At 44.5% G+C, this 24,094-nt stretch overlaps 1 protein-coding gene across 1 annotated transcript in view; it reads left to right on the top strand.

Annotated features, from left to right (window-relative positions):
• Positions 1-24,094, top strand: part of Mindy4 (MINDY lysine 48 deubiquitinase 4) — a 91,512-nt gene that overhangs the window by 20,543 nt on the left and 46,875 nt on the right. The window lies entirely within an intron of this gene.

Here is a 24,094-nt window from a genome sequence, read left to right as displayed (position 1 = left end):
TTTTGCCCTGTTCCCACTCTTATTCTCTTGCAGTAGGCCTGTATGATTCCTGTATGGATATTGATGTTCTACTAATTGTGTACCCCTGGTTGGCTAGGGTATCTTTTTTTAACCTGTCATTACATTTGATTATGTGGGATTTTGATGAGTAAGTTCATGAAGGAAGATGGCTGAGAGATTCCTCCCTCTTGAGACTACCTAATGATGAGGGAAGTGGCCCTTCGGTTTCCCTTCTCTTGAAGAGTTAGTGTAAGATTGTTATACTCCCCTCCCCTCCGTCTCCTCCCCTCTCTTCTACTCTTTGTTGTGTTGATCCTGGGGCTTGAACTCAGGGCCTGGGCACTATCCTTGAGCTTTTGTGCCCAAGGCTGGTGTTCTACCACTTAGCAATACCTTCACTTCTAGCTTTTTGCTGGTTATTTGGAGATAAGAGTCTCATGGATTTTTATGCTCTGGCTGGCCTTGAACTTTGATCCTCACATTTCATCCTCCTGAGTAGTTAGGATTATAAGTGTGAGCCACTAGTGCCTGGCTTGTGTTGATTATTTGCTGATATAGGGTCACATTTTCTTCATGCCTAGGCCAGGCCAGCCTGGACTTTGACCTCTTATTGGTGCTTCCTTACATTGCTAGGATGACTGATACATGCCAGTATACCTAGCTGTTCTGCTTCCCTAGTACCTGGAATAACAGGCATGTACTACCATACCAGTCATTGGTTGAGATGAAATTTCCAGAACTTTTTGCCCAAGCTGACCTTGCACTGTGATCCTCTGAACTCCCAACTTCTAAGTAGCTAGGATTACAGACTTGAGGCACTGGACCTAGTCTAGCTTGTTTGTTGAGATGGGGGTCTTACTGACTTTTTGTCAGGGCTGGCCTCAAACTGATTCTACTGACTTTTTTTCCAAGCAGGTGAGATTACAGATGTGAGCCACTATACCTTACTAGTATCTATTTTTCTTTTGAGTTTGATCATTTTTGCCCTGTTTCTTTGCATTTCTGTATTTTAATTTAATTGAATTACATTACATGTAAATTATTATACTGGCTTTGGTTAATGTTAGCTCCCTTAAAGAGGATTTAATTTCTTTTCAGTAAATATTAATCTCTTATTACCTTTAGACTTAAAATATTACCTCTTATTCAGTTACTTGTCTAATAACTTTATCCATCATGTCCTTTGTTAAACAGGAATCCTTAATTCTATCATAACTAACCCCTTGCTTGGCACATGATTTATACTTTAAAGTCTCCTTTATTAAATTCCTTCTTGATTTTAGATTTTAGTAAGCTTCTCCTACATTTTTTTTCTATTCACATTGTAGTATTGAGCTTTTCTGTTATGTATTTAAGCTTGTGTATTTGTTGGGATGAAAAAATGTACTTTCATTTTTTCTCTTCATAGTAAGGTGAATTTTCTAGCACTGTGTTCTCTACATGGCCTTTTCTTTCCTGATTGATTTGTGAAGCCACCTTCACTTTTCACTGAGGTCTACAGACTGGCTTTGTCTCTGAGCTCTCTAGTGTTTTTATGGGTCTTTTTCCTCCCTCCATCCCTCCCTCCCTTCCTCCGCCCCTCCCTCACTCCCTCCCCCTTCCTTCCTTCCTTCCTTCCTTCCTTCCTTCCTTCCTTCCTTCCTTCCTTCCTTCCTTCCTTCCTTCCTTCCTTCCTTCCTTCCTTCCTGTTCCTATGATTTTATAGTCATTACCTTAGTGGAGCTAGTCTTCTTCCTCCTGCCTTCTGAGGTTATTTAGTTGTTTTAAGTCTTAACTCTTTTTACTGGCCTTTCTAGTTTCTGTCATCTAACATGTCTGACATGTTCTTGGAGAATGGCCTGACCCCTTGCTGTGAATGTCTTGCTCCTGATGCATCATGACAAAATCATGATGTGACTCTACTCCTATATTTTCACCTCCATCCTGTTTTATTATTTCCGTGGCACCTTGTATCTTCTAAGATTCTTCCATTCATTTACTTGTCTATTATGGTCTCCTCCACAATAGATTACAAACTTTATGAAAGCTGGAATTTTTATTATATTCCTTGTGCTCACACAGTGCACTCAGTGAATACTTAATACTACTATTTTAACAACAGTGGTACTCTAAAGGTGACTGAACTTTGGATATTGGTCTATTTTGTATAAACACTGGTTTACATTCTATGTAAGTTTATTATTTTAATTTGCATAAAAGTTTAATGAGGGAAATACAGTCATAATCCCCATTTAACAAATGAGGAAACTCTCTTGGGAGTACTTTATCTGTCCAGGTCATGCATCTGGTAGGAGTCAGAGCAGGCGTTTGAACCCTGCTGCAGCGTGTGGTGAACACATGATGAATGATGTCAGTACAGATCCCTCCAGGCTTGGCCTGTGACTGCTCAGCCTGAGCCCCCAGTGGCTGGAACTCATTGCTTCTATAGCACCTTTGTGTGACTCCCCTGTTATGTCCACTTAACTCAGAGAGCTTTCCTTGCCTTGCCATCCAGTGCTAGAATTGGTTGTACTGGGAAAGGAAAGAATATTAAACCCAGTATTGGTGAGCACATTGTTACTGCAGACAGGGATACAGGAGAGTGACCCATATCACATGGAAAGGAATGACTCAGAGCCAGGAGGCCTGACTTCTCCACTACCAATTTGGTCTTCATTCTATCCTTACTCACTGGTTGACCCTGGGTTCATTGTTTTCTCTCATTGTCCTCAGTGTTCCTGACTGTAAAACTTGGCCACTGAATAGATGATCTCCAAGCATTCTCCCAGCTCAATGTATCTTGTTGGCTTAAAATGATTACTTCCAGGCGCTGGGAAAGTGGCTCAGCGGTAGAGCGCTTGCCTTGCATGCCTGAGGCCCTGGGTTCAATTCCTCAGCACCACATAAGCAAAAAGAAAAAAGCTGGAAGTGGCGCTGTAGCTCAAGTGGTAGAGCACTAGCCTTGAGCTGAACAGCTGAGGGACAGCGCCCAGGCCCAGAGTTCAGGCCCCACGACCAGACCAAAAAAAAAAAGATTACTTCCAGAGGTCTTCTGTGACCTCTGCATGAATCATCCAGTATTTAGGAAGAATCTGCTGTATACAGGGCATTTAGGGGTATGACACATTGGCTCTGAGCCTAACAATCTAGAGTGACACACGTGCTCTGTTCTTCATAGCCACTGTGGCCTTGGACCCATTATTAAACCTCTAGGGATGACATGAGCCTTCTCGGAAGAGGGGAGATAAAATGCTTCCACAGTCCCTCCTAGCCATGATCAGGTGAGCAGTAAACAGCAGTGTTTAACAGTGTTTAACTTTTATTTTGGTCAAACAGTATCTTATCATCGTTTTTACTTCTCCTCTTCCTAACTCCTCCTTCTTTTACCACTTATCCTGTGCTTTCTGGGCACCATACTAAATGTATTAATTTTTTTTTAATACATGAAGGTAGTTGGTGGCTTTTTTTGTTTAGGGGAATGGTTTCCATTTAAATAGCATTTTCCCCAACTACTGAATTCTAAACAAATTAAAACAAATAGTATCAGGAAGACTGTGGTTAGATATAGTATCTTTGTGATAAAAAGAGGTGAATACAGGGGCAAGTCAAGAAGTCTGGTGGGCTCAAAGCTAGACCTGGATGGTTTCTCCCAGGTGTGGAGGGCCTCCTGGGAAAAGCAGATTGTGTCTGAGGAAAAAGGAACGCCTATTTAACCATATTTACCCATCTGATAAGTCAGACTTCTTTTAGGGAAGAGTGTGTGAGGGGAGAGTGGAGCAATGATGCTCTCTCCCAGAGGAGAAATGGGCCTCTCTGGGTCACCTGAGCCATCTGCTAGGAACAGGGGCTGGATGTCAGAGAGAGTGGAGAGACACTGGATGTATTTGTTTCCTGTCACTTGTGCAACAGTAACCACAGATTCAGCTGGAGAACAGTACTGATTTATGATCATGCTGCTGTTGCTGGTGGTTCCTTCCTCTGATTTCAAAGCCAGCCACACTGGCTGAACTACCCTTAGGCTGCCATATTTCTGAGTCTCCCCCTCCCTCCTTCTCCTTCCACTTGAGAGGACCTGTCGGACAGCATGCGACCCTGGTTTCCCCAGGCTGCTTTCTCAGGGCAGATGGTTTGCGTTTTGGTTTCATCTACTACCTTATTCCCTCTTGCCAGGCCACGTAAGCCAGTTCAGGGGTTGGGATTAGGATGAGGTCATTTTTATACCTATGACTAAGGGCAGCTGTTTCTTTTAATATTTAACATTTTTCAGTCTCAGTATAGTTTCTTCTTGCTCAGTTTCCCTTCCTACCACTATTGGATAGTTTGTGTCATTTTTCATCTTTGCTGGGGATGGTGGTGGTGGTGGTTCTTCTTTTTCCTCCTCTTCTTGGTTCTGGGATTTGGACACAGGGCCTCATGTTTGCTAGGTAGATACTTTATCTCTGAGACCTGCCTCTAGCCTTTTTTTTTTTTTTTTTTTTTGTACTAGTTAAAATTAGTTAAAAGTGAGATCAGATCTTGCATTTTGCCTAAGCCTATGCTTGGACTATGATCCTCTGATTTTACACTTTCCATTGTGCTGAGATGGTAGGTGTGTGGCACTGCATTGTAGCTTTCTTGCTGAGGTAGAGTCTCCAGGCTGGCCTGGAACCTCAGCCTTACATGTACTGTGATGACGGATACACAGCACTGCACCCAGTACATAGTTCCTTTTCATCTAGGTCCAGTGTGGACAAAGAAGCAGGAAAATTCACAGCTATAGATCCAGAGAGTGTTTGCTGTGATGAGTCTAGAGAGCTCAGGGTAGGTATTAATTCCAGGAGTACTGGTGAGCTTCACCTTGGAGAAAGTGGATATATTCTCAGAATTAAAATTTGAAGTTAGAGTCAGTAGAACAGAAGTTTGGTTGCAATTTTAAATAGGATGTTTTAAAAAGCAGAGTGTAATAGATGCTCCTTTAGGACCCACTTGAATTCTCACCTTGGTAGACTGTTGGGCTGGAATAGTTCTCATTTTATGGAGGGAAAACGGCCCCAGAGAGCAGAGGGGCTGCGTTAGGGACTCTACAGGTAGATCACAGCCCTCCTGTGAGCAGTTTCCACTTTGCAGTACACAGGCTTTCCTGAACTCATTACGCCTCCATCGCAGCTGCTCCCAGCCCACCAGTGATGTCCTTGGGGTCATGTGCTCCTTGCCTTGGTTTTGGGTAATTCCTGAGAAGAAATAAAAACCAGAGAGCAGTGATGGGGAGCACTGAGTACAGGACTGCTGTGTTATAAAGGAGGAGCCAGAGAAACCTTCAGTGAGATACCTGGGAGAAAGCCAGGAGACCAGAGGGAGGGGGGTTACCTTTCAATCCTAAAGACAGATCCCTAGGGAGAGTGGGTCTCTGCATCAGCCTGCTACTTGCTGAGGCTGGCTTCGGTGGAGGAGGAAAAGAGGTAGTGAGAGGATACCTGGGCCTAGTTGTAGGGACTTGGAGTCCTCTGGAGCTTAGGTGTTTCCTTCTGGACACAGAAACATTTTGGGGGCTGGGCAGTGACCTGCTGTGGTCTTACTGATGTTTTGATGGGATTCTTATGGTTGCATGTTGAGAATGAATTCAGGAGGCCAGCATGGAGGGAGGGGAATGACTGTAGAAGTGTTTGAGAAGGAATTGGCTAGTGGTAGTTGGGTCCAGACAGTGGCCGTATAGGTGGTAAAATGACGCTACATTGTATGATAGGAGGTGAGATAGGGCTATATTGTATAGACATGGAGATTGATTTGTGGCATAGATGCTTCTGCCTCTGTTTGCAGAGGCAAAGATGACCCATGGGTTTTGGCTGAACAGGCACAGAATTGACTGTCCCTGAAACAACGAACATGGGAGAAATAGGCTTAGGCCTTGGCCACAGGACTGGCACCCTGCTGCTGGTACACCATGCTATTTTCTCTATAGCAGGTGAAGGATAGACTTGGGGGAGGGAAGAAAGTAGGAACAAGCTGCCTTCTAAGCTCACAGCTCCTCATGTCAGGGGATTTGCAGCCTCTTTGCTCATTTACCCTCACTGGGTCATGTCCTGGTCAGTCAGTGAGACAAGAAGTATCTTTGAATGCCTCTTGGTGTATCAGCCCTGCTGTCACTGGGGATGTTGAAAGACAAGTGGCTTCTTGTGTTGGGAAGCTGGGGCCTGCTGGGAGGTACCGTGGTGCTGAATAGGAGGGACGACAAGGAGGGATGCTCTTGAGGTCCTAGAAGTATTGGGCATAGAGAGGAATTAGAGAAATTTTCATGGGGAAGCAGCAGCACTGGGCAAGGAGTGGTGGTGAGCTTGGTTCCTAGGTGCTCTCTTGTTTGCATCCTGGAAACAATGGCTTCAAAAACCTCAGAGCCCTAGACTTTGGCCTGATCTAGAGAGACAGGTCTCCTCTGGCATTGTGCTGTCTAGGTTTTTAGGTGTTTTGCAGAAGAATGGACAGCAGGTGGCAGTAGATCCATGTGCATCTTCATAACACCACTGCTGTCTGCTTGCCTCGAAGCATTTCATTCACCAGCACTCACCAAACTATGGCTAATAAGCCTGGGGGAAGGGGAATGTATTCCAAATCTTCTTGGGGCCTCTGATCCTTCCCAAGACCCCAGATCATGAGTACAAGCCACAGACCACAGGAGCCTGTATGCATCCAGAGGGAATAGATTCTGCTGGCTTGGTTTGCCCCTTAGTGGAGGATGTGGCAATACTGATTGGTCCCCTCACCTGAGCATTCTGAGTCTTAACATCTTAATTCATTCCAATGCATTATTTGAACTTTGACCAGACCACAGAAACTCGTACATAGCTGCCTTTTGTGACTTGCTTGACTCCCAGACACTTTCCCACATGCTGGTTCGCCCACAGGACTATGGGCTTTGGGGAGTCAGCCTCTCTTTGTAACCTTTTCTGAGGTCTCTCTTCTGTGACTGGTCACCCCTGCACCCCTCAGCATGCGCTGCATTTGATCTTGTGATTGTGCCCAGTCTGCAGACAGAACCATTTCTTCTAAGCCTGGCTTCTCCGTGGTAGGTATAGGACACTTGACATGAGATGCCACTGAAGTGCATGTCACAGGCTACTTGAGGTTCTTCTGGGGGGCTCATGGCTCCTGCTTCTGTGTGGCTATTTTAGCTCCATGTTCTTTCAGTTGTAGGTTTTTTTTTTTTGGTCCGGTCGTGGGGCCTGAACTCTAGGCCTGGATGCTGTCCCTCAGCTCTTCAGCTCAAGGCCAGTGCTCTACCACTTGAGCCACAGCGCCACTTCCGGCTTTTTTCTTTTTGCTTATGTGGTGCTTGAGGAATTGAACCCAGGGCCTCCGGCATGCAAAGCAAGCGCTCTACCACTGAGCCACCTTCCCAGCCCTTAAAGGGTTGTTTTTGTTGTTGTTGTTGTTGTTTGGGGTTTTTTTTAACTGTATTTTTTTCTGTCTTTTCTTTTTTGGTACTGGGGATCAAACCCAGGACATTGCACTTGCTAGGCAGCACTTTGCCACTGAGCTACATCCCAGCCCAGTTGTAGGGTTTTTAAGTCTTTCATCCAATGGATCTTCTGTGGGAAAGAGACTTCCCATGACACAGATTTCCTTTGAGATAAAAAAAAATATGGCTACCAGCAGGTAGAAGGGTTAGTGATCTCATTTTGTCTATCCGTAGACATTGATGTGGCAACTCCAAGGTCTTCCCATCACTGGGCCTTATTGGCTCTTCCTAAGGTCCCTGAGGCCTGGTGTGTAGGGCAAGGAGACGTCCTGTGCTATCAGAAGGAAGCCATTGAGAGACTCAGAGGTAATTTTTGGAAGTTGAGTATGGGAGAGCTGGGGAAATATTATTGGGATTCTTCTTTCCTGTGTATTTTCTTTTTAACTCCAAAGCTGTCTGCCAGATAGCTTTTTACAGGCCCCAGTTACTACAGCCTCAAAGTAAAAGCCCACATGGAGGTCAGTAAGATGAGGTCAAGGAGTGAGGCAAGTGAGGTATCAGGACACAGCACATCTGGAAGAAGGGCAGTCACCTTGGAGGGAGTGCTTCCTGGAATATTGCATCCTAAGTCTCCTCCTTGTTACACTCTCATCTGGGCCTGGCTAAGAGAGTATGCCTTTTGTTCCTTCAGTGTCATGGATACCTCACAGTATAGAGTAGTACTATGAAGATTGGACCATTTGCTTGTCTTTCCCCATCTATATCTATAGACTTGCAATAACAATGTTGAGTAGCTGAGAATGGATTCAGAAAGGAGAAGGGAAGGGAAGATTTTACTGATGTTCCGTAAGATCAATGTTATAAAACTTAAAACTGATATTTAGTAGAATTGAAGCAATTTGAAATTTCATCTTTCAGGTTTTCTTATTGACATTAATTACCTCATTAATTTTTTTTGTTCATATAGTCATTTAACGAACTAATCACCCAACCATCCAACCAACACAACCATCCTTCCATTTAACCAACCAATTAGCTTAACCTACCAATCAACCAGCCAACCAGTCAACTTAACCCAGCCAACAGAACCAGCCCCAACAAGCTAGCCAGCCAGCCAAACCTCCCCACCTATCTGCTCAAATTTCAATACCCTACATTGGCTATCTGAAATCTTGCTTTCCTCAGGATAACTTCTTCTTGATTGCTTCCTTGTTCCTAGATTACCATTCAGAGCACAAGCCACGCTGAAGAAAGTTGAATGAGCTACTTTGCTCCTCCTATTGGGCTGGTACCAGCTCTACTTCTTCCAGTGTTACTCAGAATTGTTCTAGTAAATAACAGTGGAGATGAGTTACTGGCTTTGCTGAGTTGAGTGAGAAGTGAAATGGTGAAGTATTTCTCTCTGCCATACAACTTACAGAAGAACTGGATTAGTGACCTAGAAATGACAGTCAGTACCTTTCTTGGTCCAAATAGATGATGCTACTTGAAATGCCTTTGAATCTTATAGGAGACAGTTGCCTGGGTGAGGCAGGGCTGAGTGGAATCTTGAAGGCTGAGTGGCACTTGATTAGCCTGGTTGAGGATGAGTGAAAGGTCTATTTCTTCTCTTCTTTCCTCCTAGCCTGGGATGTTTCTAAGGAAGAGCTGGCTGGTGTCCATGGGTCTCATTCCTAAGGACCAAAGTGGCTCTTTGGTTCCTCCTTGGCTCTTTTCCCTAGGGTGTGCCTGTTCAGACATTTCTGGATGGAGGGCTGTGGGAAAGAGCAGGGGCCTGTGTGCTGAGTTCCCCTAAGAGATTGGAAGGGCACAGAGAACTAGGGAAAGACGGACTTCTTTGTCCCTCCTGGAGTCTAAGGGGCTGGGGTGGAGAGAGCCAGAATCCTTCCCTGTCATATCCCATTCTGTCTTAGTGGAGAGGACACTGTGATTCCCTGGTTGGTTTTCTAAATGCTAGCCAGGAACAATTCTATGCTTTACTCCCAGGGAGAGTGGAAAAGACTGCTTTGAAGCAGTTGAACCACTGGCATTTTGGACAGTTTCTCAGATCACAAATATGACTTGCCAGGATGGCTTCCTGCATGTGGACAGCCAGATTCTGCATGTGTGCTTCATTCCAGAAAATTTTACTTTGTTTTTTCTGCTCATTCCTCAAGAAGTTACTAAAGTCATGGGGTTTCTTTCATTTCCGATTCAGGCCAGACTTGGCCATGGACCTCTTAGAAGTGGAACCTTTTCCCAATAGAGTAAACAATTTTTTATCTTAGTCTAGATGCACTGTATTTAATTTTGTTCAATTCAGTGAAACATTTGTGAGTACTTATTGCTAGTTCATAAATGGTGTTGGGGAGAGATGTGGAAGGTAAGGTTCTTGTCCCCAAGGGCCTGAGGAATCCTTGCACATATGTGCCCCAATATTAAGTGGGGGAAAGAGACAATGAAAGGGAGATGGCCAGAGAGCAGGGATAATGTTGGAGATATTATTGAGTACTCGCTCAGGATTTGACCAGCACTTTTAAGGTATTGCGTATAGTACCTTATTTAACTAGTAGCAGCACTACAAAGGTTTTTGGATCCACTTGACAGGTGGGGAAACCATGGCACAGGATGGTCAACCAATGTGAGTCTGTGCAGGAAGTGTGGCTGAAGAGGTCTCTTCCACCCTGTCCCCGGCAGCACTCAGACCATCTTCAGGAGGCAGGAGATCGGCAGCTTTGGGACCATAGGAGGCGGGGCATATGCTGGGTGGGATGCATGTGGTAGGGAAGGGGTGCTCTCAGTACCCCATTCATACTTTGCCATGCTCTATACCGATACTTGATGTAGTGATGATCCCCTCAGGCCTTATAAGTTCCTACAGTGCCTTTTAAGGCCTCAGTGAAAGAGCTTATTCTGCTCTTCAGTTTCTGACTTATTTGAAATTTGTTTCTTAAGCAGAGCTTTGTCAAGTTATGGAAGACTGCTAGTTGGGGAACACTGCATTTTATTGTATTGTAAGACTTTGAAATTCAGCTTGCTGTGTAACATATTTAGTAACTCTTAGCATGATGAGGTTGAAAAGGCCTGGATTTAGAATGAGATGGATTTAGGTTCAACTTCCAGCTCTGCCACATACTACTCTATTTTCAACCTCATGTGACCCAAGGTTTAGTTTCTTCATCTAAAAATTGGGTGATAATACTTACCTTCTTAGGATTATTGTTATGAGGAACAAATTAAACAAGATATATAAAATATTTGGTCTACAACTTAATTTTAATACCATCACCCCCTTACCAATTTGGTCAGTCTTTTTTAGAGATGAATATGTTCTTGAGTAGGTGGGATTTATGGGGGGATGAGGCATAAGGTTATCATTAGTTTGGGAAAGACTGTGTTGGCTGGAGGGAAATGCTCAGATACTCAGTGGGGGCTGTGGGCAATGGAGATGAGAGCCTGAGTTCCTACCCCTGTGACTCACAGCAAGTGTCTTCCAATAGCCAGGCACTCAGTAAGCCCCTGGAATGCATTTGTGCTTGAATGGACTTGCCTTCCAGGGTCATTTCCCCTTTATGAGACAGGGAGAAGTAGATCCCTGCTAAAGCTCTCATGCACCCTCTTTTCCTACAGCTCTCCCACGGCCCTCTTTGCTCTGTGGGTTGGAACAGTGGCTGCCTCTGGAGCCCACATGGCTGTGATCTTCCATCTTACCTTGCTGCTCTGCCTGGGCCAGCGCATCATTAGCTTCAGTGAAGGGCTGGGCTGATGAAGTCTTTGAGAGGAAGCTGTATTCCTGAGTGATAATGTGCCTCCCAGTGGTCCCCATCTTGTTCAGCTTCTTTCCCTGTAAGTAAAAATTCTTTTGAAATGAGCAGAAAAGTCAGTCAGGCATTCTGGAAATGTCGCTGGTGGAAGCCAGTCCCAGAACTCTGCTCCAGCTGAGGACCTGAGACTGTTTGTGATGCTCATTACATTAGATCCCCCTTCTCAAGAGCAGTGAACATTGAGCGCCCTCTTCCATGGAAGGCAATTTTGACAGGTGTCCAAGGGCCAGCCCTGGAGCTGCCAAGCACCCACCACACAGATTCCTCAGCCTAGATTCTTCCCGACTACACCAAAGCTTCCCAACAAATCTCAAGTCACTTTTCAGCTTTGACTTGAATAGAGACCCTTAAAAACCAATACTTTCTAGGAGAGATTAGAGGAAGAGAAGTTGAAAGTATCCATTTCAGATCATAAACAAAAGAAGATGTGGCCCACTTAATATTTAATCAAGACATTAGAACTAATTCCTTTTAAAGACAAAAGGGCATGTGCTGCTGATACAGGGGTCTGGGAATGCTTAGGCAAGGGTCCTGGATTTAAAAATGTGTCATCATACAAATAAGCCCACATAGCTTGTGTAGGAGAGGCAGGTTGAAGCACTTAGTAGTGATATGTCAGGATGTTGCAACTTACTTTCAAATACTTAAGCAAAAACCAAAAAAACAAGGGTGTGTGTGTGTGTGTGTGTGTGTGTGTGTGTGTGTGTGTGTGTGTGTGTGTGTGTGTGTGCCTTTGCCTGCAGAGAGGAAAATGTCAACTTATTGTGAGTGAAAGGTATGCTGGTGTGCATTTATTCTTCCAGTCCTTCTTGTGGCTTAATGGTTTTCAAAATAAAGGGAAGTTGAAAGCTCATGGGACAGACAGGGAGAGGGGTAGTTAATGGAATCTGTCATATATCTCTCAGTGAATATCAGAAAAGCAGCGTAATAGGGTTGTAGTGGGTCTGACATCTGGGCGAGGTGATGGCATAAAACCAGCTGCTCCAAGGAACCTGAGGAGAGGCCCCGGCCCAGCTGATGCTGGACCTTCAAGGTACTGGCAGCACTCAGAGGCTCCAGATGCACACAAAGCAGCCTGCTTGGGTGACACTCCAGAGGGTAGCCCCCTCACCTGCCGACCACCCTGCTAGGACTGAGACTTCTCCCCACCCTCTGGGGAGACATTTCCCCAAACCCTCATACTATGATGATATCCACATCGTGAGGCTCAGCGTGACATTTAAACAGTGGACTGCCTGACGTGGTTCTGTTTTAGATGTTTTTGTTTGTTCTGGAAATTGTTCCAGATAACTTTGGTCACAGCTCTTCCTGTTGGCTACTTGCTGGGGCCATTGCTAACCCACATGGTAGATCCAGAGAGGCCTGTGGTTTGGGTCTCTGTGGTCTGGGTCCCATCACCCCAACTTGGGTGGAGGGAGATGATGGCAGGAGGGTATAGCTGAACTCTGGGGACAGAGGATCTTTGTGCTCAGCCTCCCACAGCAGTGTTACATTCACATCCTCTGGAACCTGGGGTACTAGGCCCTTGCAAAAAGGCTTTATTCTGCTTCTGCAGTAGTTTTGCTTGTTAACTGAGAAAAAAAGATCAGGTTACTGATTTTTTTTTTCTCTTTTACTTAGAAACTCATGTGGAATATTGTTACCTGGGAGGGTAACAATTTGGGAGGGAAACTTGCCTGTGCTAACACTTTAAATCCTTGCTTGCTGACCTCTTGAGACAGGCCTTGTGCTCCCCTGCTGTGAGGTTTATGGAAAGTTTCAGTACTATCTCCCTGATCCCATGACTAGCTGTGTTCTCAGCCAGCTTCCAGCCTCTTAGTGCATCCCCACCTGCCGTAGGACTCCCCACCCAGGAGCCACCTGAGACCCTCTCCTGAAAGGCAGGAGCCTGCAACTCTGAAGGAGCCCAAGAACACTCACACCCCATTTCACATGAGCAGCTGCCAGAAGAGGCACAAGAGGCAGCCAGCTGACTCAGGGACACCTCTGATTTTAGTTTAGAGTATGCTGGTCCCAAGTTGGGGCTGGCTTGCTCATGGAACATTCCACAGAAGTATAGCACTCCCAAGTTTACAAAGCTGACTTGGGTTTAGAGCAACATGTTTCTCCTTCGTAGAAAGGCCCAGAGAACAGCCAGTCCTCTGTGCTTGGAGAGTAGGTACAGATTTCCTGGAGGTTCTTTTTTCTCGATGACAGTGTGAGTGGAAGGAAGAGTAGGAGCTGCCTTGGCATGCCTTTCTGTCCTAACAAGGGCCAGACAGAAAGTCCCAGTAACCCACCAGGGTTACTCACCAGATGCAGAGGGCCTTGGATTCTGAGGATTCATGCATCAATGAAGTGAAGACAAATAAATGAAAAAAAAAACTGGGGGACTTAACAGCAGTTTCAGAGACCAATTCAGATTATGTAGGCCTGAAATTTATATAAGCTGAGCCGTCTTTTAAGGAAAGGGGTATAAAAGTACCTCATTTTTGAAAATTTCCAAAATTACAAACCATGCTAACACATTTCTAGGGCCTTTGGAAGATAGTCCCTACAGCTTAAGTCCTGTTAATGAAATTGTAAAACAGACACTGTTCAGGTTATTATTATAATTCTAGCAAAGAAAGGACATTAAAACAACTTTATGAAATTTCAGACAGTTAAATAGACAGTAACTTGAAATTAAAGCCCTATCCTCAAAGTGAGGTGCTTTATGCTTCACCTCACTGTTGTTTCTCATTGTCCTTATGTCATGATGGACCTGGATTTCATGAGCTGTGTGTGGCAGGCAGTTGACTGTCTTCATTTGTAAAGTCATTATGCTGCTTACCATGCAGGACTTCTGTGAGAGTTAAATTTAAAAATGTGCTCAGTAAGTGCATGGGAAAGTAGAGGTGCTTTCCAGGTAAGCAGTGACTACTTCAAGGGCACAGTTGATGTGTTGCAGAACCGGAGTGTCCCAGGGAGGGAGCACTAGCTAAGGGAAGTCTCACTTAACACCCAAGGCTGCATGAAGAAATCATGAGCTCCAAGAATATGATTTAAGCACAAGTCTTGCCATTCTCGAAGCAAACAGACCTATCTTTGTCCTTCCAAATGGAGTCAAGCCTTGAGAGACAGTGCTGTTTCAAACTCTGCTCCTGGCTCTTTGAGGAAGCTCACAGTAGGGAATGTTGTGTAGAGTTCAGAATGAAAATTCTTTATTCTAAGTTGTTTTTGCTATTCTTTGGCATGTTTAACCAAACAGAGTGGAGTGGATTGAATGTTTGCTGGGACCTCTTGGCATGGATTACTTCCCTGGATATGTTTATTTGGTCCTCGGAACTATAAAGGGCAGGACTGGTGCTCATCATGGCTTCTCTTCACAACTAAGCAAACATCTCTACACAGCTTTCCAGTCCCCTTTAGAGACCAGTGGCAACTTTTCTGTAATGCCTTCCTGGCAGCCTGGCAGACTTTCCTTCCCTTTTATAACTCTGAGGATGACTTTAGACTTTCTGGGACTGGACCAAAGTTGCAGAGGGATCCTTTCTTGTCCTGGACTCTCAACCAGCTATGAGGAGACAGTCTTGGAACCCTTGCCCCTGGTAGAACTGTCCCTTATGGTGCTGGTTCCATTCAGGAGCAGGCCAGGCTATCCCAGTTGGAAGCATCATCAGTGGTCCTGCAGCTGCTATGAAGGCTGGGTTCTGCTCAGAGCCAGGGCTCCTGGGGCATGGGTAACGACCCCCAGCATCAGCCTGCCCTTTGGGCTCATTCAGCCCCTTGCATTAGGCATACTTTTGTCGAATTTAACAGTCCATGTAGTGCCAGGTTATGGTGAAGAAAGTGCATGGCTAGCACTATAATATTTGATGTGTCAGAAGAATGGCTATTAGTGAAGTTGGCCATGTTTCAGGGATGAATTCTGTAGAGCGTTTCCCTCAAGAAAACATTTCATTGTGGAGCATCATCCTTTTTTTATTGCCTGTGGATCAAGTCCTACCTCCTGTACCAGCTATCTCGTGAAGCTGAGCTTAACCACACCCTGGAGACTTCAGCCTCAGACAAGGTCAAGAAGACATGAAGATAAAATCTTGCTAGATTTTCTCCCATCTGCCAGGGCAGAACATCTTATCCTCATGCATCCTGGGTCCTAAGCATGAGATGTGTGAAGCTGGGATGAGCTGTGTGGCTTTGCCTGCCACCCAGGGATCTTGGGAGAAGTTCTTATTTCTCCTCCCCCATTACCTGCAGGCTGCCAGGTTGGGCTAGGTCTGGATTTGCTTCACAACCTGCGTACTGGATGTCGGTGCCCAGGTTAATTCTGAGCTCTCAGATTCCAGAGAACATCCACTAAATACCAATTGTATGCTAAGGCTTGAGCCAACAGAAGATTGGGAGAACAACATGAAAGAAGGTCATATCTAGTACAGTTTTGTTTTGCAAATTCTTTGAAGGAAGGAGACTAGGATTTTTGTTTCTCTGTTCCTGGAATGTTCCAGAGTCCATCCTGATTCATGGAATAGATATACAGGAAGGAGAATGTCGGACTTGATTTTGAGTCTTGCTCATGCTCTGCATACTTCTTGTTGAGGGCGCGTGCCAAAGCCTGTCAGGAGGGACACATACGGAAAGAGAGTTAAGCTGAGAAGTCATCACTCTGAAGAACAATGGTTCAGGAGGCAGGAGTACAGCATGTGTTCTCTCCAGCCAAACAGCCTGGCCCGATGGCTTTTCCAGGAGGATGCAGGGCCATCAGGACCCCTTCACCCCAATCTGTCTTCACCAGGCGATGCCTATCTTTGTCCTACCTTCGTCATCATGGACCCGGATGAGGAAGATGTGGGTATGCATCCCAATTCCCAATTAGGGATATTTTTTACTCATTTCAGGAAGATCATTTATTTGGATTGAATTGTTAAGGCAGATTGTTTTCACAGTGTTTCAACCAGGGAGCTTTCTTACAGGAAATATCAGACCAGGCAATTATAGTCAAGTTTTCCACATCCTTAAGAGGAAAGGAAAGAGAGAGGGAGGGAGAAAGGGAGGCCATAACATTTTCTCTATATGTCTCAAGTCTACGCCAGAACACTAACCAGTGCGGGCATTTACAGAGGTCACCACGTGTTGTGAACATAAGAACACTCGGTGACTTCTGGATAACCCAGTCCCTCCTGAGACTGCATGTTCCTTATGATTTAATCTTAAAAACGCCTGCTGATCTAGTGGTAGAGGGAGGTAGAGGAAGCCCTCACAGGCCTGGACACCTCCCATCCGTCCAACTGGCCCTCGGCAGTGGAGGCTTGGGGGTACGCCTTTCCTCTACCAGTACCCATAGCTGACCCTGAGGGCTAGGCCAGGTGACCTCCCAAGGCTGCCCATCCAATTGCGGCTCTGGACCTCATCTTTCCCTTGGGGGAGCACTTGGCTCGGGCTCCATAGGGAGCCAAAGAGAAATGGGAAGTGGGAAAGTTCTGAGGAGAATAATTTCGATTTTTTTTAAAACCTTTTTTGTATCAGCTTGCTCTCAAATTTGTGGCTCACAGACCTTTCAGCATTCAGTCTTCTGTGCCCACCATCTAAGAGCAAGGATGCAGGATAGGGGGGCTACAAAGGGCTTGGAGTGGGGCGGGTCTGAAGGGCTGAAGTCCAGGACTACTAGATGTACTGTCCCCACAGCCCTTCCAAGAGGGCTGAGGCAAAAGTGGAGACAAGACTCAGCTGCTGCTCATTGGCTTGCCTGCCCTTTCCCTCTGTGGAAACCCTGGATTCTGCACTTCCCCCTCCCCTCATGTATTTCAGGTGTAAGTCCTTCAGGAGCTAGTGTGTTCTGGTTACTCTTAAGTTTTTAATCATAATTGTCTAAAAGTTCAAGTTTAATCACTATCTTGACATCCTCAAAAAATGAAAGGGCTGGATGACAGTGGCTCATGCCTATAATGTTAGCTACTCAGGAGGCTGAGATTGAGGATGGTGGCTTGAAGCCAGCATGGACAGGAAAGTCTGGGAGATTCTTGTTTCCAATTAACCATCAAAAAGCTGGAAGTAGAGGTGTAACTCAAATGGTAGAGTACAAGCCTTGAGCAAAAGAGGTAAGGGGAGGCTGGAATGTAGCTTAGTGGTAGAGCGCTTGCCTAGCATGCATGAAGCCCTGGGTTTGATTCCTCAGTACCACATAAATAGAAAAAGCCAAAAGTGGCGCTGGGCTCAAGTGGCAGAGTGCTGGCCTTGAGCAAAAGAAGCTAAGGGACAGTGCCCAGGTCTTGAGTTCAAGCCCCAGGACTGGAAAAAAAAAAGGTAAGGGATAGCTTGGAGGTCTCAAGTTCAAGCCCTTCCAGTATTGACACATATGCACATGCATGCAAGCATGTACAAAAGGATTTTAGAAAGTTTTAACTCTGAAATGATCATTTTGCTTCCACAGTCCTTGCTTATTGTCTCTCATTTCTGTTTTACTTTGTTTAAAGCCCTCCCAGATTAGCTGTGGTTGTTATACTTTGATTGCTTTAATTTAAATTTTTTTCAGACTTCTTTTCTCATTATTGCTCTGTATTCTCTATTTACTCTTCTCTGGTTCACCTTCCTTCTTCTGACACAAGCTCTTTAGAAGATTACTCAGTGAAGCTCTTTGAGAGTAAATTTCATTCTTTGCTCCAAAATGTCTTCCTTTTGTCCTTATCTTCAGTGATTTATTTTCGGCTAAGGATGTCCAAGTTGACAGATACATTTCTCATCACTCTGAAGATGTTGTTTTATTGTCTTACAGACTTACTTAAAAAATTCTGTTGTTGGGCTGGGAAGGTGGCTCAGTGGTAGAGCGCTTGCCTTGCATGCATGAGGCCCTGGGTTCCATTCCTCAGCACCACATAAGCAAAAAGAAAAATGCCAGAAGTGGCGCTGTGGCTCAAGTGGTAGAGCGCTAGCCTTGAGCTCAAGAGCTGAGGGACAGTGCCCAGGCCCAGAGTTCAAGCCCCATGACCGGACCCAAAAAAAAAAAAAATTCTGTTGTTATTATAAAGGTGATGTACAGAGGGGTTATAGTTATATAAATCAGGTAATGAGTACCTTTCTTTTTGGACAATGTCACCCCTTCCCTTGCTCTCTCCAAGTTTTTCCCTTCAATCCCACCTGCAAGTTTTATAGTTCATTTTCAACATAGTGTCCAGTAAGTATCATTGTTGCATTTGTTCACTCTTTGTCCCTCCCTTTCTGTGTTTCCCTAACGCTCCTGAAGACACAAAAATGAACATACCGAACAAAAAGGAAAAGAAAACCCAAAAATAGCAAAAAAGAAAAACTTCTTATTTTTATTTCAGTAAATATTATTTTGTATGATCTGATGCACATAGGCATTGTGCCTGGCTTTCTGAGTGGTTTACTGGAGGTAAGAGTCTCACGGACTTTCCTGCCTGGGCTGGCTTTGAACTGCAATCCTCAAATTTCTGCCTCCTGAGTAGCTAGGATTTCAGGTGTGAGCCACTGGCTCATTGTGCTTTTCTTTTTTTAAAATTATATATATATATACATATATATATATATTTTATTGTGAAAATACTGTACAGAGGGGTTGCAATTACATGGGCAAGATCATGAGTACTTTTCTTATCAAGCATTGTAGCCTCCTCCTTTGTTTCCCCTTCCCATCCCTTCTCATCCTCCCCCTGCCCCCGCATTGTGCCTTTCTTACAGCCTTACTTTTGAGAAGTCACTACTATTTGCTCTGTGACTTAAAACTCTCTTTGGTATCTGGTAGTTTCAGTGTGACATATCTAAGTGTGCATTTAGTTTTTTGTTTTTTTTTTTGGGTCCGGTCATGGGGCCTGAACTCTGGGCCTGGGCGCTGTCCCTCAGCTCTTCAGCTCAAGGCTAGTGCTCTACCATTTGAGCCACAGCGCCACTTCCGGCTTTTTTCTTTTTGCTTATGTGGTGCTGAGGAATCGAACCCAGGGCCTCAGGCATTCAAGGCAAGCGCTCTACCACTGAGCCACCTTCCCAGCCCTGCATTTAGTTTTATATGTGTCATTGAGGCTTGGAATATCTGGGCTGGTATCTGGAAAGTTTTTAGCAATGGTTTTTTCAGTGTTTTCCTTTCTCACATTCCATTTTCCTTCTATAATTTCTTTCCTTCTATAATTTCTGCATCTCTTATTTACTCTTTCAATATTGTTTTGTTTTGACTGAATTGTATTCCAGGCAAGGTTCTTGTCAGTTATCTCTTCACTTTTGTGCAATATAGAGTTTAAGATTACCATAAGTCTTTTCTTAACTTTAAAAAAGTTCAAATCTGTAGAAAAGTTGAAAACATTGCATAATGAACACTTAATGTACCTTTCACCTAAATCCAGCAACTGTTAATATTTGGCCAAATTTATTCTTTGCTCTCACCTTTCCTCTTCCACAATATATACTACATGTTTATATATATATATATATATATATATATATATATATATATATATACACACACACACACACATACACACACATGGATTTGTATGAAACTGAGTAACTCAGTTTCTTGGCATTTCATTCCTAACATTTCAGCTTATATTTCATAAGGACAAGCAAGTTTTACCACACAGTCACAGTGCCATTCTCACACATGAGAAACTGCACATTACATACCTACATCATGTAATATGGAGCCCTGAGCAAATTTCTCTCAGATGTCTCCCAAACGATCCTTGAAGCTTTACTTTTTCAACCCAAGGTCCAGTTAGCATTTACTTACTTTATTGGTTGATATGCCTCTCTGGTGTCAAGTTTTTAGTTTTCAAGTTTTTCTTTAAGAATGTAGGCTTGTTGTCTTCTATGAATGCCCATATTCTAGATTTGTAAGTTTGTTTTATTTGGCGAAGGCAGTGCATATACTTGATGTATATGCCTCCTATTATATCCCAACAGGAGCATGTGATTCAGTTTATTTTTGGTAATGATAAGGTGAATCATTCTGTGAAGATGGTTTGTGTCAGTTATTCCAGTATCATAAAGACAAGTTTCCCTTTTGCAATTAATAATCTGTAACTTTCAATCATGTGAATGTCCTGTTCCTAAAAACCTCTCATCCAGTGGTATTAGCAATCCATCGATGATCTCTTTCCATTAAATGATTAAATTAGTATTAAGTGATAGTTTTCTAATTTCACTTTTCTTTTGCATTTATTAGTTGGCTGTGTTCTATAGAGTAGTATTTTCCTGTTCTCTCTCTCTCTCTCTCTCTCTCTCTCTCTCTCTCTCTCTCTCTCTCTCTGTCTCTCCCCCTCTCTCCCCCTCTCTCTCTCCCTCTTTCTCTCCCTCATCCTCCCTCCCCACTTCCTTTAGGAGCAGACTGTGGATCTCTTCCAATATGTTGTGTATCATCTGTAACACCATGTGATGTGTGCACATTTAATTACTACAGTGACTGCATTTACTCTTCAAAGCTGCTTGTTCCTCTCCCATAGTTATTTCTTTTATTATAATTTGCATGCTTTTAAAAACATTCCCCCCTGATGGCTCCAATTTACAGTATGTATTAGATTGTCGCTCTATTATCTCAAGTTCTTCAAAGTCTTTATTTTCTGTGTCTACCAGCTTTGATTCAGGGTGCATCAGTCACTTCCTCCTGTGTTCAAGAGTGTTTTATAATTTTAAGCATATATTGAGTAGGACTTAAAAAACTTACATTACTTCTGTTAGGTATCCTGGTTTGTCACTGTCTTGGGAAAATTTATGTTAATTTCTTACATTCTAGATTCTTAGGCTGTATGATTGGTGGTCAGTTTAAGCTCCATTGATGCTGGGATCTGGTATTTCATTGGTTTGGTGATCTGTGCCTTCATTCTCATAGGATACCTTTCTTTTGGAAAGAATAATAATAAATAATCCAGCCAATGTCCAGTACAGACAGAGGATGGAGCTGCTGGATCCTCTATGTTGTGTTAAGAGCTAGTGAGTGACTACTGAGGGTCATTTACTGAAGAGCAGTGTGTACTTTCCTGATGACTATGCCTGGAGCACATCAGTCCTTTAGAGCTTCGTGCCTGGCCTGTTGTGAGTGAAAGAACTGTTGTCTCCAGAAGACAAGTGGCTTGCCCAGGGCCAAACAGAAGGGGGAAAGGGATAAGAACCCAGGGCTCTTGGTGAGTCTACTAAGCCAGGATTTAGTGAGGCATTGATTAAGTCTAGGCCTTGTGTGTACCTTGAACCCAGGGCCCAGCCTTCGCCTCTTTGTATGGGACATCAAGGGAAGTGGAGTATGAGGTGGAGGCCTCAGGCAGAACAGGCAGGCTGGTGTCTGCCGCCAGCACCCTTGGATTTATTAGATGTACACTTTGTCACATGTCTCTGGGTTAGGGTTATCTACACAATGGCACTTTAAGAATGTATTTTGAAGCCCTCAATTTATCTTTCTGCCATTGTTCATAGTAGTTTTCACTCAAAGGCAAGAATATGCTTTTGAACTGACCTTTTAAACTTTGCATTTCGTTGGCCACAAAGGGACACATGAAAGGAACAATTGCACATTCTCCATGTATGAGCACACTAAGGTCTCCTTTAGTGAGAGGGCAAATAGGCACCAAGTTTCTTAGCTGCTTCTGCAGCTGATGACTGGCTCTCTGAGGGGAAGTCCTATGACCAGGGAGAGGTCCTGCTGTTTCCCATCCAGCAGATACACCATCCCCACCTTCACCATGCCTGAGGCCATTGGCCTCCCTCAGAAGCCAGGAACAGTTCAGGGACTGGGCTTTATCCCATGGTTTCCAGGAAGTTTCTGGGTCAAGGAAGGGGGTAAAAATTGGAGAAGAACAAAGAGCATTTGAAGTCAAGGGCTAGCTGGCTCTGGCACTTCTAAGTTGTACAACCTTGTTTAAGTCACTTAACTTCTGTGAGAGTCACTCTGGCATTCAGCATCTGTTTATGGAGCTGGGACTTATGCTGGATTTGTGGGTTGAGTGAGACCAAGAGAATTCTGCTACCCTCTCTTCCTTCTTATTTACAACTCTTAGCAGACCTATCACTTCCCAGTGATGTCATAGCAAATCACCAAACTCAGTGGCCTAAAGCAGCATGAACTTATTGTATCACAGCACTGGAGGGCTGAAATCTGAAACCAGTTCCACTAAGCTAAAGCCAAGGTTTGGTCAGTGCTGCTTTCATGAGGCTACTAGGGAGACCTCTGTTCTTTTTACCCATGTATTCTTTGGCTGTGGCCCTCTTCCATCTGCATTGCACACCACTCACTCTGCTTGTATCATCTTAGTTTATCCTCTTCTGGCTCAGATCTCTTTTGCTGTGCCCTTATGTTGTAAATGGTGGGGAATAACTGGCCAATGTACTATATCAGGTTTTGTAAATCATTTGGTACATAACAGGACAGAGGTATATGCTTCTTGTATGCTTCTCATTGGCTGCTTGTGGCTGTCTGCCTGCATGGTTGTAGGCAGAGAAAAGGTTCTTCACCCCTATAAGGAACCTTGTGGTTAGATTGGTCCCATCCAGAGGATATGGGACAGTCTCACCATGTTGGCCTTTAGCTTCATCCCACTTGCAAAATTCCCATTAGCCATGTAAGGCAAACACCTGAAGTCTGGGAAGTAGGACACGGGCATGTTTAAGAACCAGTCCACCATGGCACACCTCATTATGTGTTTTGTACCTTTGGTGGTCTTCCAGGCAGGAAAGTGGGCCTACCAGATGGCTCTGCACAAGTGCTGGGTTGTGGAGGAATGCATGAAGGCCTGAATGAATGAAGTCCTGTTTTCAATTGGTCTTAAGGGGATTAGGGTGTTCCAGGTAGAGTGAGCAGGGCTTGGCATGAGACATTCCTACCTGTGGACGATGGTGGGTCACAGCAGATGAATCTGTGAGAGCCAGGCTATGGAGAACCTATGGGGTGGCCCAGTGGGCTGGATTTTATTCCATAAGGCTATTGCCATTATATTTGGAGTCATTGCTTGAGTTTTAGTTCCTGTGCTGCTACTTACTTGCTGTGTAACCCTGGAGAAATTATGAAGCCGCTCAGATTTGGTACAATAACTGCTTTGGAAGACTGTTATGAGAAGCAGATAACTTTGGAAGCTTGCAAGGCACCTAGTACAATGCCTGAATAGTCAAAGAAGGAATTCGTTATTGTTATAAATGTGGTATTATTGATGGTGATTGAAAAACTGCAGCCAGACAGCAGTCATGGCCAGACTTTCCTTGTAGAACAATGATGTGTGAAGGTGGGAGAGGGCCAGGGGCACCACACTGGGAGTCAGGAAATCCTTAGGACATCATTAGGACACTCAAGGTGAGATGGGAGAGCTAATGCAGAAGTGCTCAGGTGGGACACCAGCAGACTCATGTGTCCTGAGATATTTAGCCTCTGCTGTCCCCTACTGAAATGGCAGGAAGAAGCACACTTATGTAGGACAGGAACAGAGGAAGCCCAGGTACTCAGCTGTGCTGTGGAGCAGGTGGGCTGAAAACCTGGCATGATGAGGCTTCTGTGAAAGTTGAGCATAGTTCTTCCTCCTACTGTGTGGGATCTCTGTAGTGATCTCCCTTGTGTATCTTAGCCCACTTTGTAGTGCATTCCTCTACTCCACCTCCCACAAACAACCATAGAATCCTAGGAGTTTGGGCTTTGCATGGAGGTGCTGCCTGACTGAGTAGGGAGGAGAAGAGGAGGGAGAAGAAGAGGAGAAAGAAAAGGAGGAAGAGGAAGAGGTCAAGAAGGGGTATGGAGGGCAGGGAGCACTGTGTTGGAGGAGAAGGAGGATCAAGAGGAAGAAGAGAAGGAAAAAAAGGAAGAGAAAAAGGTTGAGGGAAAGGAGGGGATGGAAGAGAAGGGAGCACTGTTTTGTAGAGTCTGAATCTGTGTGCACTCTTGGCTGAGTACTGCACGTCCTCTATGGTCTTCCACTCACGCCCATCACACATCCTCCAGAGG

This window comes from Dipodomys spectabilis, unplaced genomic scaffold (assembly GCF_019054845.1).
Source record: "Dipodomys spectabilis isolate Male_0828 unplaced genomic scaffold, ASM1905484v1 ptg000178l, whole genome shotgun sequence".
Lineage (NCBI taxonomy): Eukaryota > Metazoa > Chordata > Mammalia > Rodentia > Heteromyidae > Dipodomys > Dipodomys spectabilis.
This window is presented reverse-complemented; position numbering and strand designations above follow the sequence as displayed.